Source organism: Poromitra crassiceps (genome assembly GCF_964638095.1).
Source record: "Poromitra crassiceps genome assembly, chromosome: 9".
Lineage (NCBI taxonomy): Eukaryota > Metazoa > Chordata > Actinopteri > Beryciformes > Melamphaidae > Poromitra > Poromitra crassiceps.
This window is the reverse complement of record NC_139630.1, coordinates 23860625-23873449: the sequence shown is the minus strand read 5'-3', so window position 1 is coordinate 23873449 and position 12825 is coordinate 23860625.

Sequence of the window (12825 nt, the reverse complement as noted above, 5' to 3'; positions counted from 1 at the left end):
AGCAAGCCTTGTCACTTACTCTCACAGTTCCTTCCAAGAAACTTGCTTTGCTGTTCACTGTTGTTTGATTTATAGCAAGCAAGCCTTTGCAGCAAAGCCGTCGCTGTAGGCTTTTTGGACCGGGCCCACGTTGCTGTAGGCTTTTTGGACCCAGTGCTGGAGTGGCTGTAAGAGAATGTGTTCAGTCTCTCCACAGCGTCATCATCGACTGCCTCGTCTAGCTGGAACAGTAGCTGACTTACGGCTCTGGCAGAGAGTTTAACATGTAGTAGCTTGCATGATGCAGGGAGGCGCCGTGCGGTGTATGACTATGCAGTCAGTGTGGTCTGCTATCTGATGTTATTTATTTCAATCTTCACTATTACGCAAATTTACTCATTTTACCTGAGTTATTAATTAACCATCAACCTTCAAATGGGCAGGAATTCAAATGGAATGAGCAGGCCCCTCATTCATTCACTCAAATGGAGTGCTCATATAGAAAGACTATTGGTGACAACGAAAGTGGTGATGATGACTCATGAATGAGCTATGAACCAAGCCACACCCCTGGACTTTGAGTGGCAGCCTGCTTGCAGTCACAAGAGCACCTCATCCACCAATGAGCACGGAGTCTCACTGAGTCACCTGACAGAGGTGGTAGTAGGCTACTGTAGCTGAAGTTTCAACAGTGCGGATTAAGAGTTGAACCTCCAACAACATGCCTTTCTTGTGAGACACACAAGGCAAAAAAACTGGATGAACCAGATGTGGCAACGTTAGTGTTTGTAGGTCTTCTCTCTCTCTCTCTCTCACACACACACACACACACACACACACACACACTGGCTTGTCTGTGTTTGGCAGAGTTTCAGCGTTAAATGAGAAAACGTGTTTGGCCTCCATCGTGAAGCTGAAACCACACCGCTCCTCTCAATTTCCTTCGTGACCTTGATACCCAATCAGTCAGACGAGGATCCAATCTGGAGCGCGAGGATCATCCTGACCTCCTCGGTCTCTACCTGCCAGCCAGACAGTTACAACCGAAACAAATGTTCTGGAGTTGTTGCAGTAGGCTCAAGAGTTATACAATTATAAGAATGAGAGAAATTCAATGTATTCGGGCAATTTAAAAACAAAAAAAAACAAATGAATAACTATGTATGTACCACTTTATTATTACAACCTCAAGATAGCCAAGGAAACTGTGTATATATTGACAGATATGCCCGTATCATCTGTCTGTTATGTAGATTTCCTAGCAAGGATAGAGGAGTCAAGAAGAGCCATTGATGAAATAAAAACAAGAATGGTGACGTATAGCAGTCTCCATTAGCAGCCATGTTCTCCGCAGCTCTGCTCCACTGAGGCCTCACATCAGACGAGATCTCATAATAAGCTCATCGCAGCGTGAGCTCTTGACTGGCTGGCACATCTCTTTAGTGTGGGCCACTGATCCTATGGGGGGCACTGTGACATTGATTTGAACTGACACTTCTTAGAGAGGGTGCAACATGGCATCCCTCGTATGATAATTTCCCCCCCTGCGGGGAGTGTTCACAGTTCACTATTTAAGGCCGCAGTAAACTAAACTGTGTATTTCAACTCATTCAATCACAGCCATTAATTATCCTCATTTGAAATCTCCATTTATGGCAGAAATTCACGTGTTGTGTTAGTTACTGGCTTGAATATGAGGGATCTAACCTGCAGCCGGAACGGACTGTGAACTCTGGCTCGTGTGCACGAGTAGAGAGAGAACGCCCCTGTTGCTTCACACAAGTTATCTTGGGACCATATTTGGCGAGCTAATCACAGAGCAGATTATACGCCTTATTGTGAAAACGTGGAATGCATTACTGCTGCTATTTCTGTGCCGCATTTGTGCGTTTTTGACTGACTGTAATCTTCAAGTCAGGAGACTGGCAGGACTAAATAGAAGGGCTGACTATGGCTTGTTTTGGAAGTAGGCAGGATATACACACATTACATAGTCTACTATACATACCATACATATATATATATACATACATACATACATACATACACACAAACACAAACACACACACACACACACACACTGTCTCTCTCTCTCTCTCTCTCCTTCTGACTCAGACACACACATGCACTTTTTTCTTTCCTCTGTGGTGTTTTGGCTTTGGAAGCTGTTTCACATCAACATATTTCTGTGGTCACAGCTGACTCAAAACAGGTCGTTCATGGTGAATGTGGCTTCTGCCTAGCTGTTGGTGAGAGTACTGTCTGATGGACTGGCATCACTCTAGAGATCTTGCCAACGTTACTACTCCCCATCGCATCCCTCAGGAGGTCCTCATATCGGTGATCATCTAAGGCAGCCTCTGTGTGCTAGCTGCTGATCTCCTCCTCACCTTGATTTCATTCACCACTGATTGACATTATGAAAGTGAAATATTCGGTCACGGTATTTAACCCGGCACAATGCCGAGGAGCAGGATGGGAGGATGAGTGGAGACACAGTCACTTTAGAGCCACACTGAGAATCACTACAGCCACGCACTGCTGAGGCTTTGTCAATGTCGTCATAGAGACAAGAGCAAACAAAGAAAAGGCATTTCTGTCATTTAGCTACCCCATCTCCTCTGTTCATATTTAAAGCTCCAGATGTAGGCTACTGGTAAAACAGAGGAGAGGGTGTTTTTTTAAAAAATACGAGAAATAAGTAACAACACAAAATGATTAAACTACACCGATACAAAGAATCAAAATAGCGTATGTAGCCTATATGGTGTGTGTATGTACATATGCATTGGTGCATGTAGCCGTGTGCTACACTGTAGCTATATGGTGTGTGTGTGTGTGTATGTACGTATGCATTGGTGCATGTAGCCATGTGCTACACTTTAGCTATATGGTGTGTGTGTGTACGTACGTATGCATTGGTGCATGTAGCCTTGTGCTACACTGTAGCTATATGGTGTGTGTGTATGTACGGGGTCATCCCTATGTTCCCCGGGTCCTATGTTCCCCGCTTTTCCCAAATAGGGTCCTATGTTCCCCGCTATGTTCCCTGGGAGAGGTTAGGTTTTGGGTTAGGGTCTGGGGGAGGTTAGGTTTAGGCGTGGGGGGTGGGAGAGGTTAGGTTTTGGGTTAGGGTCTGGGGGAGGTTAGGTTTAGGGTTAGTGAAAAACGGGGAATATAGAACCCGGGGAACATAGACATGATCCCGTATGTACGTATGCATTGGTGCATTGTGCTACACTGTAGCCATATGGTGTGTGTGTGTGTGTATGTACATATGCATTGGTGCATGTAGCCGTGTGCTACACTGAAGCTATATGGTGTGTGTGTGTGTGTGTGTGTGTACGTACGTATGCATTGGGGCATGTAGCCTTGTGCTACACTGTAGCTATATGGTGTGTGTGGGTGTGTGTGTATGTACGTATGCATTGGTGCATGTAGCCGTGTGCTACACTGTAGCTATATGGTGTGTGTGTATGTACCTATTCATTGGTGCATGTAGCCGTGTGCTACACTGTAGCTGTGTGCTACACTGTAGCTACTGTATATGGTGTGTGTGTATGTATGTACCTATGCATTGGTGCATGTAGCCGTGTGCTACACTGTAGTTATATGGTGTGTGTGTGTATGTACGTATGCATTGGTACATGTAGCCGTGTGCTACACTGTAGCTATATGGTGTGTGTGTGTATGTACATATGCATTGGTGCATGTAGCCATGTGCTACACTGTAGCTATATGGTGTGTGTGTATGTACGTATGCATTGGTGCATGTAGCCGTGTGCTACACTGTAGCTATATGGTGTGTGTGTATGTACGTATGCATTGGTGCATGTAGCCGTGTGCTACACTGCAGCTATATGGTGTGTGTGTGTATGTACGTATGCATTGGTGCATGTAGCCGTGTGCTACACTGTAGCTATATGGTGTGTGTATGTATGTATGCATTGGTGCATGTAGCCGTATGCTACACTTGTCTCACATTGTGCCGGCAATGTACAAGTGAGTGCAAGTGGGCCTACTGTGTGTGTGTGAGAGAGAGAGAGAGAGAGAGAGAGAGAGAGAGAGAGAGAGAGAGAGAGAAGGCGTTCCCTCTCCTTGATGAGGTAGCTGTCTCCTGCACAGAGCAGGCGTGACACAGCAGATGGCTCAGCATATCTATGGGCACGCTGATTGAACAGGCTCCGCTAGTGGCAGCGGGCCTCCTGCAGGCAACTTTAATTGCATACACAAACGGATTTGTTGCAAAACACTGATTATGAATGGCATATATAGTATATACAGTGACAGTTGATTGTCTATCTATCCAATATGGCACCAACAGACTGGCATACAAACACACACACACACGAACACACACATTCAGCTGGTTTTGAAATACAGTCGTACAGATTTCTGTTCAGTTTGATTGCACATCACGGTATTGTCATGTATGGTGGGGGGGGGGGGGGGGGCTTCATTGAGCAAGACAGGAAAGAGAGTGAAGAGAGCATGTGAGGAGCAGGAGACGAGGAAGTCATTCAGTGACATCATAGAAACAACCTTTGACCCAGATCACAGCCGACACGGACTAAATAACCCTGCTGACCATGTGACAAGATGAACCCGTTATTTGGATGACTCGAATATTTCCACGCGAGTGAATTATCAGTTGTTCACTTCTTCACATGGCACACAAAAGAACTGAATGAATGTAATCACAAGAATACTATTATGACGACACAATAGGTAAAATTCAAGCTCACACATCAGTCATCAATTGTGTTTTTACCACGTGCTCAGTCAAGACAAGGCTTTTTGGGGGTGATGTCATCAGTGATGATGTCATCAGTGATGTCATCCTTCCTGGCTGAGGTGATGGCATGATGTCATCGGGCTTTAAACTTGCCAAACTTGGGCTGTTGAAAGATGTCGTTTCCTGGAATGGGCTTGAGTTGCATGGGGGAGCCTGGGCCGAAGTTGCCCTTGTTTAACATAGCACATAAATAACTAATGTAAGAATCACTATTATGACATCACAATAAACTAAATTGACCCCTCACAGATCAATTAAGATTTATGTTTCTTCACATGGCACAAACAAGAAAAATAATTGAATGTAATAATCACAAGAACACAATGGACATCACAATAAATCAAAGCTAACCCCATGGATGAATTGTAAATTCAGCTCCTTCAAATGGCACGAAAAAAGTGAATGAATGAATGTAATAATCACAAGAGAATACTATTATAATCAATCAAATACAGTCCCCCAAATTCTCAGATTTGCCTTTCAACGCTACAGCACACTTACAATGTGAAAAACAGGAAACATTGTCCCAACCGGGAATCTGAAACCGCCCTTAGTCATCAGGGGGCCTGTTAGTAGGACAACTGCTGCTCTGCTCAGCTCAGCTCAGCTCAGCGCTGACGAGTCAGAAGGGGAGTTTAGTTTGCCTCTGACACACAGAGAGCACTGAGTCCTTTAGCAGGCACATCATAGAGCTGCAAGGAGCACCTGCCAACAAACAGCCATACATGTACACACAGACAAACAGACACTGTGTGTGTGTGTGTGTGTGTATCTGACACACACAAACACACACAGCAGTTGGTGTGGCATATGCTGACTGCTTTACAAAAAGCAGGTCATTAATAAGAATGAGTGTAAGGTTGTGTGTGGTTGGTTATTTTCAGAGTTTAGAATGTCGGGTTATTTAAGGATGAAAGTTGCATCGGTGACCTCTGTGTGTGCGTGCGTGTGTGTGTGTGTGCATGCGTGTGTGTGTGCACAAGTGGATTTACTGCAAAGCTGTCCTCTATTGATGGCTAGGAAGAACAAGGTTTCCAATAGGCATCAAAGAGAGCGACATTAAGAGTCATTGGCTCCCTGTTCAGACCATCAGTAGACTTATTAATAATTACACAAAGTGTGAATGCCAGCCTCACAGGTTTAACGTGGCATCTGGCAATTATATTGCTAGAACAATGATCCTGGGGCCTATAAGCTTGTCATACACTTAAAATGAAAAAGCAGTATAGGGACTTAAAGGACAAACAAGCTAAAATAATTCAACCCTGGTTAATGATTCCTCTCCTTGGTCATATTCATATTAATCTTGGCGTTAACTTTCCTAAAAGCTGTCCTACAAATTCCTCAGAGTCCTACAATTATACCATTTCTCCGTTTCCCGGCGGAATTGCCCCATGAAAGTCAATCCATGTAATTACAGTGCTGTTTAATGATACATAACTCACTTCAGAGTCATACTTTAACAAGGTAATCGTTTTATTTTTGGCCCTCACATGAGAAGCGTAGACCGTCTACAGGCCCAATGTGTTTATCTCCTGTAAATGAGAGGTTATTATTATACAATATGACCATCTGTTGTGGCGGCGCGCCATGTGTCAAACAGGAAGCGTGCAGCATACGTCACTTCCTGTCACACTGGGAAGCAACCAAGCCTCATTCAACAATGATGTGAGTTATATATATATATAAGCATCTTCCTGTGACCAGGAAATCCTGTCTTCTTTCATTTGTTTTAGATAGTTACTTTCTGGTGAAGCAGAGCTCATCACTTTCACTTAAGATGGTAATTATAGAGCCAAGCCTCAACTTAATCCTAACATACACATCATTGGACACTGTAACCCTGAAAGAAAGAAAGAAAGAAAGAAAGAAAGAAAGAAAGAAAGAAAGAAAGAAAGAAAGAAAAGATTTATGAAGATTTATGACTGATTTTTGTGTCTGGCCAATATCCGTGTTCTATTCACCTTATTCAGAAGAGACCGTCTGGCTTGAGGGACTAACAGTCTCTGTATTTACGGAACTTCCGATTGTATTTACACTTCCTGTGACTCATAAAACTAGTCTGACTCATAATGTGAGTCAAACTAGGTTTGACCAGGTGAGTCAGACTAGTCTGAGCAGGTAAAACAGCCGGCGTTTTGAACAGGAAGTCGTGACACAATGGGTCAAGTGGGCGGAGCTGCGTAAGGTGAATATAGGCCTGAGGGTCAAAATCCACGCTTAGTCTTTTCACAGTTTGACACAAGTTTTTACTTTGAATTACAAAAGTATGGTATCTCCCCACCTGCTCCCATCTATGTCAAGAAAAATAGGTAAAAGCAGCAGATTCTGCGACATGATTTATACCCTAGCCTTCACAGAGGAGTTGAAACAGCAGTATTTTCAACGCACACGGAGAGAGAGCCTCCATTAATTAGGTCTGGCAGCTTGCATCATTTCCTGCTGCGTGCGCTGGGGCCACACAGCAGCGCACGTTGCCCCCACGGCACAACATCTACGCTGCGCACACACACGCGGGCCCCGGGCTCCCCTGTGTAATTGTTAGCACATTCTCCGGGGCAGAGGCACTGTGCGAGGGATCCTAAAGAGCTTCTACTAGCCGCCCGGCAGCTGAAGGACACGCCGCTGCATGGTGGTTTTTACGAGACCGTTTCAATGGCCCCATGACAGCCCAGACAGAGACTTCAGAGCAGCAGCTTAGGGCCCTCTGTCTGCGGGGGATGTTGTTGGACAGGATATGGGGGTGAATAATTCAATTAAGATAATGGGAATTGAAGGTGGAAAGAGTTTTTGTGACAGCAAACACAACTGGGAGTGTGTGTTGGAATGTGTGAGCTTGAGGTCATGTGACATAAATGACAAGCGGCTCGTTTGTAACGACCGTGATTGATTCACTATTTTAAACGTCCTGTTTTAATTGCTGCCCCGCCCCCTCCTCCCACGAGCTTCTGTTAATCCATTATCTTCATTTGATAGAGAAAATCCATGGAATGTCCAACTTCCACTTTTGAAGACCCAGACCATGACCGTTCAATCATAAATAACCGCTCTTGTTTAGCTATAATGTTAATGTAATGATGTGAACAGATGGCAACATTTTGCTAACTGACAAATGTTTACAGTCGCATATCTAAGGGGGGAAAAAATAGTTTACGTCCGGCGAAGCCTCACAGGTGGTCCACGTAAATAATGTTTTCCAAATATTGTTTATTCAGTTTACTTTTTACATTCCGCAGATGCCGGACATAATTGACACCCGACCCCATAACATTCAAACGCGCATACACTTAACGACTTAACCGTAATAATGAGCCTGAAAGAAACATCAAAACTCGGGGGTTAAACTTCTTTCAGTAGAGTCTCTCCCCAGCGCTTCATTCGGCCTCCGACTGTGAGCATAGCATTTTCAAAAGCCCCCAGCTCTATGGAAACAACAGTGGGACAATATAGAGAGAGAAGCTCCAGGGGTGCAAGAAAAGCAATTCTGAAAATGAAAGTTTTGTCTGCGCAGCACTATTATCTTGGATGAGGTAGCCTATATATCTCTAATGGTAATTTATGTGTATTACTGCAGCTTTGTGGCTTCTGGTTTACGTTTCAAACACATCAGTGCTTGTATTTAGCAAGGAGGCCGTGTGGTTATAGCAGTCAGTGTGATACATATCATTAACAGCTCAGTGTAGCACCAGGCAAACAAATGAAGCAGCCAAAGAAAGATACTGTAACTGACTAGGCTTACCCAAATGACATGCTTTGCTGCGCCAGTGCGCCATACTGTTGATGATATTCACCAGTCTGAGGACCTTTTTGTTGAAACGGGCCTAAAGGAATAGTTCACGCAAAATATTATATCATCTACTCACACTCGTGTCAAATGAAACACAGGTTGCCAGCACAACTTCGTACTATAGCAGCCTTCTGCAAAAACAACTGGAGTGCCAAAACCTTTGGCCATTTGCCAAAACAAAACCAGACAATCACTGTGAATACTGAATAGTGAGACCTATACATCATAATTTGCAAATCAATCAGCTGTAGTTAAGATTTGCACTAAATCATGGTACTGTATGTAAATCTTGTTGGAACTCTGAAGAACTGGTCCCCACTAGGCATGGGTCGATTTCCGGTTTTACCGGTTCGGTTCGGTATATGAGCCCAAACCGGTTTGATCACGTGCGAACCGAAAAAACCTAAAAAAAAAAAAAAAATCTTTTTTAGTTTTTTTTTTGCCAGTCCATTCTGATTGCACTATTGCACTATTAGCCTCTTCTCAAGTTGCACTAGTAGGCAAAAGTCTTATTTTGTTTATTATGTTGATGTTTGAAGAAAAGTTAAGCTGAATAGTTATGAGAAATAAAAACAGTGTGTTGTTACAGTTAAAAGGTTCTGCTTATTTGTATTCAGTGTTCGTGCTGGTTGGCAGCATACCAGCTTAGAGGTGCATTATCGCCACCAACTGCAGCCGCTTTGATACGTTTTTGGGGGGAATATCGAACCGGTTTCAAAATGTTCAAACCGACCCATGCCTAGGCCCTATATTGTGTGAATTTGTGAGTTTTGAAGTTTATAAGGCAGCTCAGCTGTAAGCCAATCCATTCTGATTGCACTGCTTGTGTTTTTATTAGCCTTTTCTCAAGTTGCACTATAGGCAGAAGTCTTATTTCATTTATTATTTTGATGTTTAGAAGAAAAGTTGAGCTGAATAGTTATGAGAAATAAATACAGGGTGTGTTTGTTACACAGGTGTCCTGCTTCTTTTTATTGAGTATCATTGCTGGTTGACAATACCAGCTTAGAGGTGTATTATCGCTATCAGGTGGACTGAAGTTGCACTACAGACAGTTATGGGCCACACTCGAGAGCCCTGCTTAAAAAAAAAAAAAAAAAAAAATTAATTAATTAATTACAAAAAAAATCGGTATACCGGTTCGATCCGGTTTAGACGGCAATATCGAACCGGTTTTAAAATTTTCAAACCGACCCAGCCCTAGTCCCCACTGAGTTGAGTTGTTTTGGAGAAGGCTCCTATGGAGTTGTGCTGGCAGTGGCAACCTCCCTGCGTGTTACATGGAGAAAGCTGTGTTTCAACTGGCATGAAGAAGAGTGAGTTGATTTTTTTTTAAATCACATTTTCATTCAACATTTTCCAACATAACATAAAAGAAGAAAACTACTAAAACCAGTGAGTAAGGTGGTGACTGAGTTTTCATTTTTGGGTGAAGTATTCCTTTAACAAATCTTATTCTCTGCATTCGATGGTGCTCCCGCTCCTTCTCTGTCGAGTCAGGAACTGAACGTGACGTGACGTATGAAATGCTAAGAGGAACGCCTGAGTAAACAAATTACAGAGCAACTGCCAATAAACTCCATTAAAAGCTATTGTTTTTGAATCCACCCCCTTCAAAAGGGAGTACAATAGACCGGTCCACCCCCACCCTACAATACACAATGGAAGCGCTCGGAGCTAAAGCCCAATGCAAAGGAAAATGAAGCCGGTGTGCCCCGGCTTTCATTCAAATAGCCCAGTAGCTTTCACTGGAAATGGGTGGCAGCAGGAAACACCATTTGAGGTGAATCACATGAAAGTTGAGTGTGTCACTGAGTAGGGATGTAACGATAAGCAGTTTTAATGATAACCGTGATAAAATTCCTTACGATAACCGTACCGTTTCAAATTTTCCTTATCATTAAAACCGTGGTACCGTGATTACAGTCCTTTGAAAAACAGAAGTCTCCCAGATGCAAACGCGCAGCCTTGGAGAAATGATTTCAGTGAGTGTATCAATCCTTTTTGGGTCTGAGTTTTCAATATAAAACTTGGTGAAATGATTTCTGTGAGTGTGTTAGTACTTTTTGAACATTTTCAGCGGCACATTTTAACAAGCCGTGATAATACTGATAATACCCGTGATAATTTTGGTCAATTTGGTGAAATGTTCACATCGTTCCATCTCTATCACTGAGACGGCAGGGTAAGACATTCAGATTGTGTACATTTATACCAACAACCTCAGGACAAAATGGCTACTAGGTGCATTCATGCCAGTGTGCAACAGTACGATTATTTTGAGTATCTATGCTAAGAGTTGTCTGTCTGCCATGTGTACGCCTGCTTGGCAAAACTATTCTTAAACTACCTGCTTAGAGAAGGCTTTTAACAGAGGGCCACAGGTGAGCCTGCCTGACAGCAGCTGACACTAGTCACTGGTCACTGTGCATCTGCTACCGAGAGCAGACAGCTGATTCACCGCGTCTGACTCTGCACTGATGTAACATCAGAAGTTGTTTCAGGACTCTGAAAGCGCTCTCTCGTGCACATTTGATCTTTGATTGTCACTGGTAAAACAGGGAAGCGGACTGGAGATTTCAGCGTGGAATTTCCACATCCCGTTTCCCACGCGAATGGATGGACGTCATGAAATGTAAAGTCATAAGTAAACAAGCTTGAAAAGAGACGCAGCCCTCAACTTTTTGGTTTGCATGCAAGGCAAATAGAGGATTATGAACAAGACATTTGTGTAATCAATGTTTGTTTAAAAAAAAAATATATATATATATATATATACAACATGACACTATAGTTTTGGAAAAGATAATAGGTACGTGTCGTTCCCGGTTCAACTGCCCATCCTCCACGCTGGACAATGTCACATGCTGCAGCCCAGCGACAGGTCAAACTTCACGTCAGCAGCCACAGAGCAAACACCATGAGCAAACAGGCCCGTTCCACAAGCAGAGAGAGAGAGATAGTGAGCATTCCTTGACGGGAACTCAAGGGCTGTGTGACCGACTGTCCGGAACATTCATATAGTAACACATTGCTGCTGTCAGGAGAACCTGTGGCTGTGACGTCACCATCTCCACCGGCTATCCAGGAATCAAGACAATCATTTTCCAATGGGATGCCTGTACATTTCTCAGCATATTGAAATGTTTCAAAAAGGTTTCTTCTAGGGCACACATGGGCAAAACCTGGCCCCTGGACCATCTCAATCCGGCCCCCAAGGTCCTCAAAGAAAAACAAAACGACCCCCAAAAACTCAATAAAAGGCAGAATTATGTGAACAAATCTCATCTGCTACAGTCATTGGATTTGTATCACTATTATATCGGGAGATTAACGAGAAATTACCAATCACAGCGGGAGAGAGGGTTAAAAATAGGGAGACTCCCGTGGTAATCTGGTGTTGGCAGGTATGATCTCCAATGTGTGGCCCTTCACGTTTGATGTATGTCAGTATGGCCCTCTGGATTTTTTTTTGCCCACCGCTGCCTAGGGTCATGAACTGCTCAACGCATCAAGAAGGCAATGAAGACTTCAAGTATACAAACATCAGGTTTCCACCTCAGCATGTCGCCTGTGTCTATACCTTGAATGATTAATTATTTGAAATGAACGACGGAGAGGCTCGAGGGGGAACCTGACACGTGTGTGATCGTCTTTGCACGCTATCAGGCGAGCCGTCCCTAAAGCTGCGCCTTTGTATCGCGAGCACATTTTCTTCTGTGATGTCACCGCATAGTAACCATAATTCACTCCCGTCGCCTTCAGAGCGGCGAGATGTCAAGAGGAAGCTGACGCAAGAAACAGATCCACGACCAGCCTTGAACGCTTCCCCCTTCTTCTCATGGCGCCTTGGAAAAAGGCCCTGAATATAAATAAGCGGGGTAAAGGAAATGAATGGATGAATGAATGAATGAAAGGGCAGTCTGATCTGAGATCTGCGCCTGAGGGCAACTTGCATACGCAGGGCAAGCTGCCAGGCTGGCCTAGGCCTTTTGTGAGACTGTCACCCTAACCCCACGAGTGAGTCACATGAGCATGAAAGTATGACTTCACTCTCATCCGCGGCCAAACGACTTCACTCGGCTCACACTATGACAATCTCATTTGAATATACGGGTTTTTAAATCGTAAAGCTTGTACTCGTCTTGCACTACTCCAAAGCTAAATACGCTGACACTCCAGAATAAGGAAAAATGTAATCTCCTGCCAGGTTCATACTTCTGTAGTTGTATTTACTTTTAGCAGAGAGGATAGACCCTAGTCT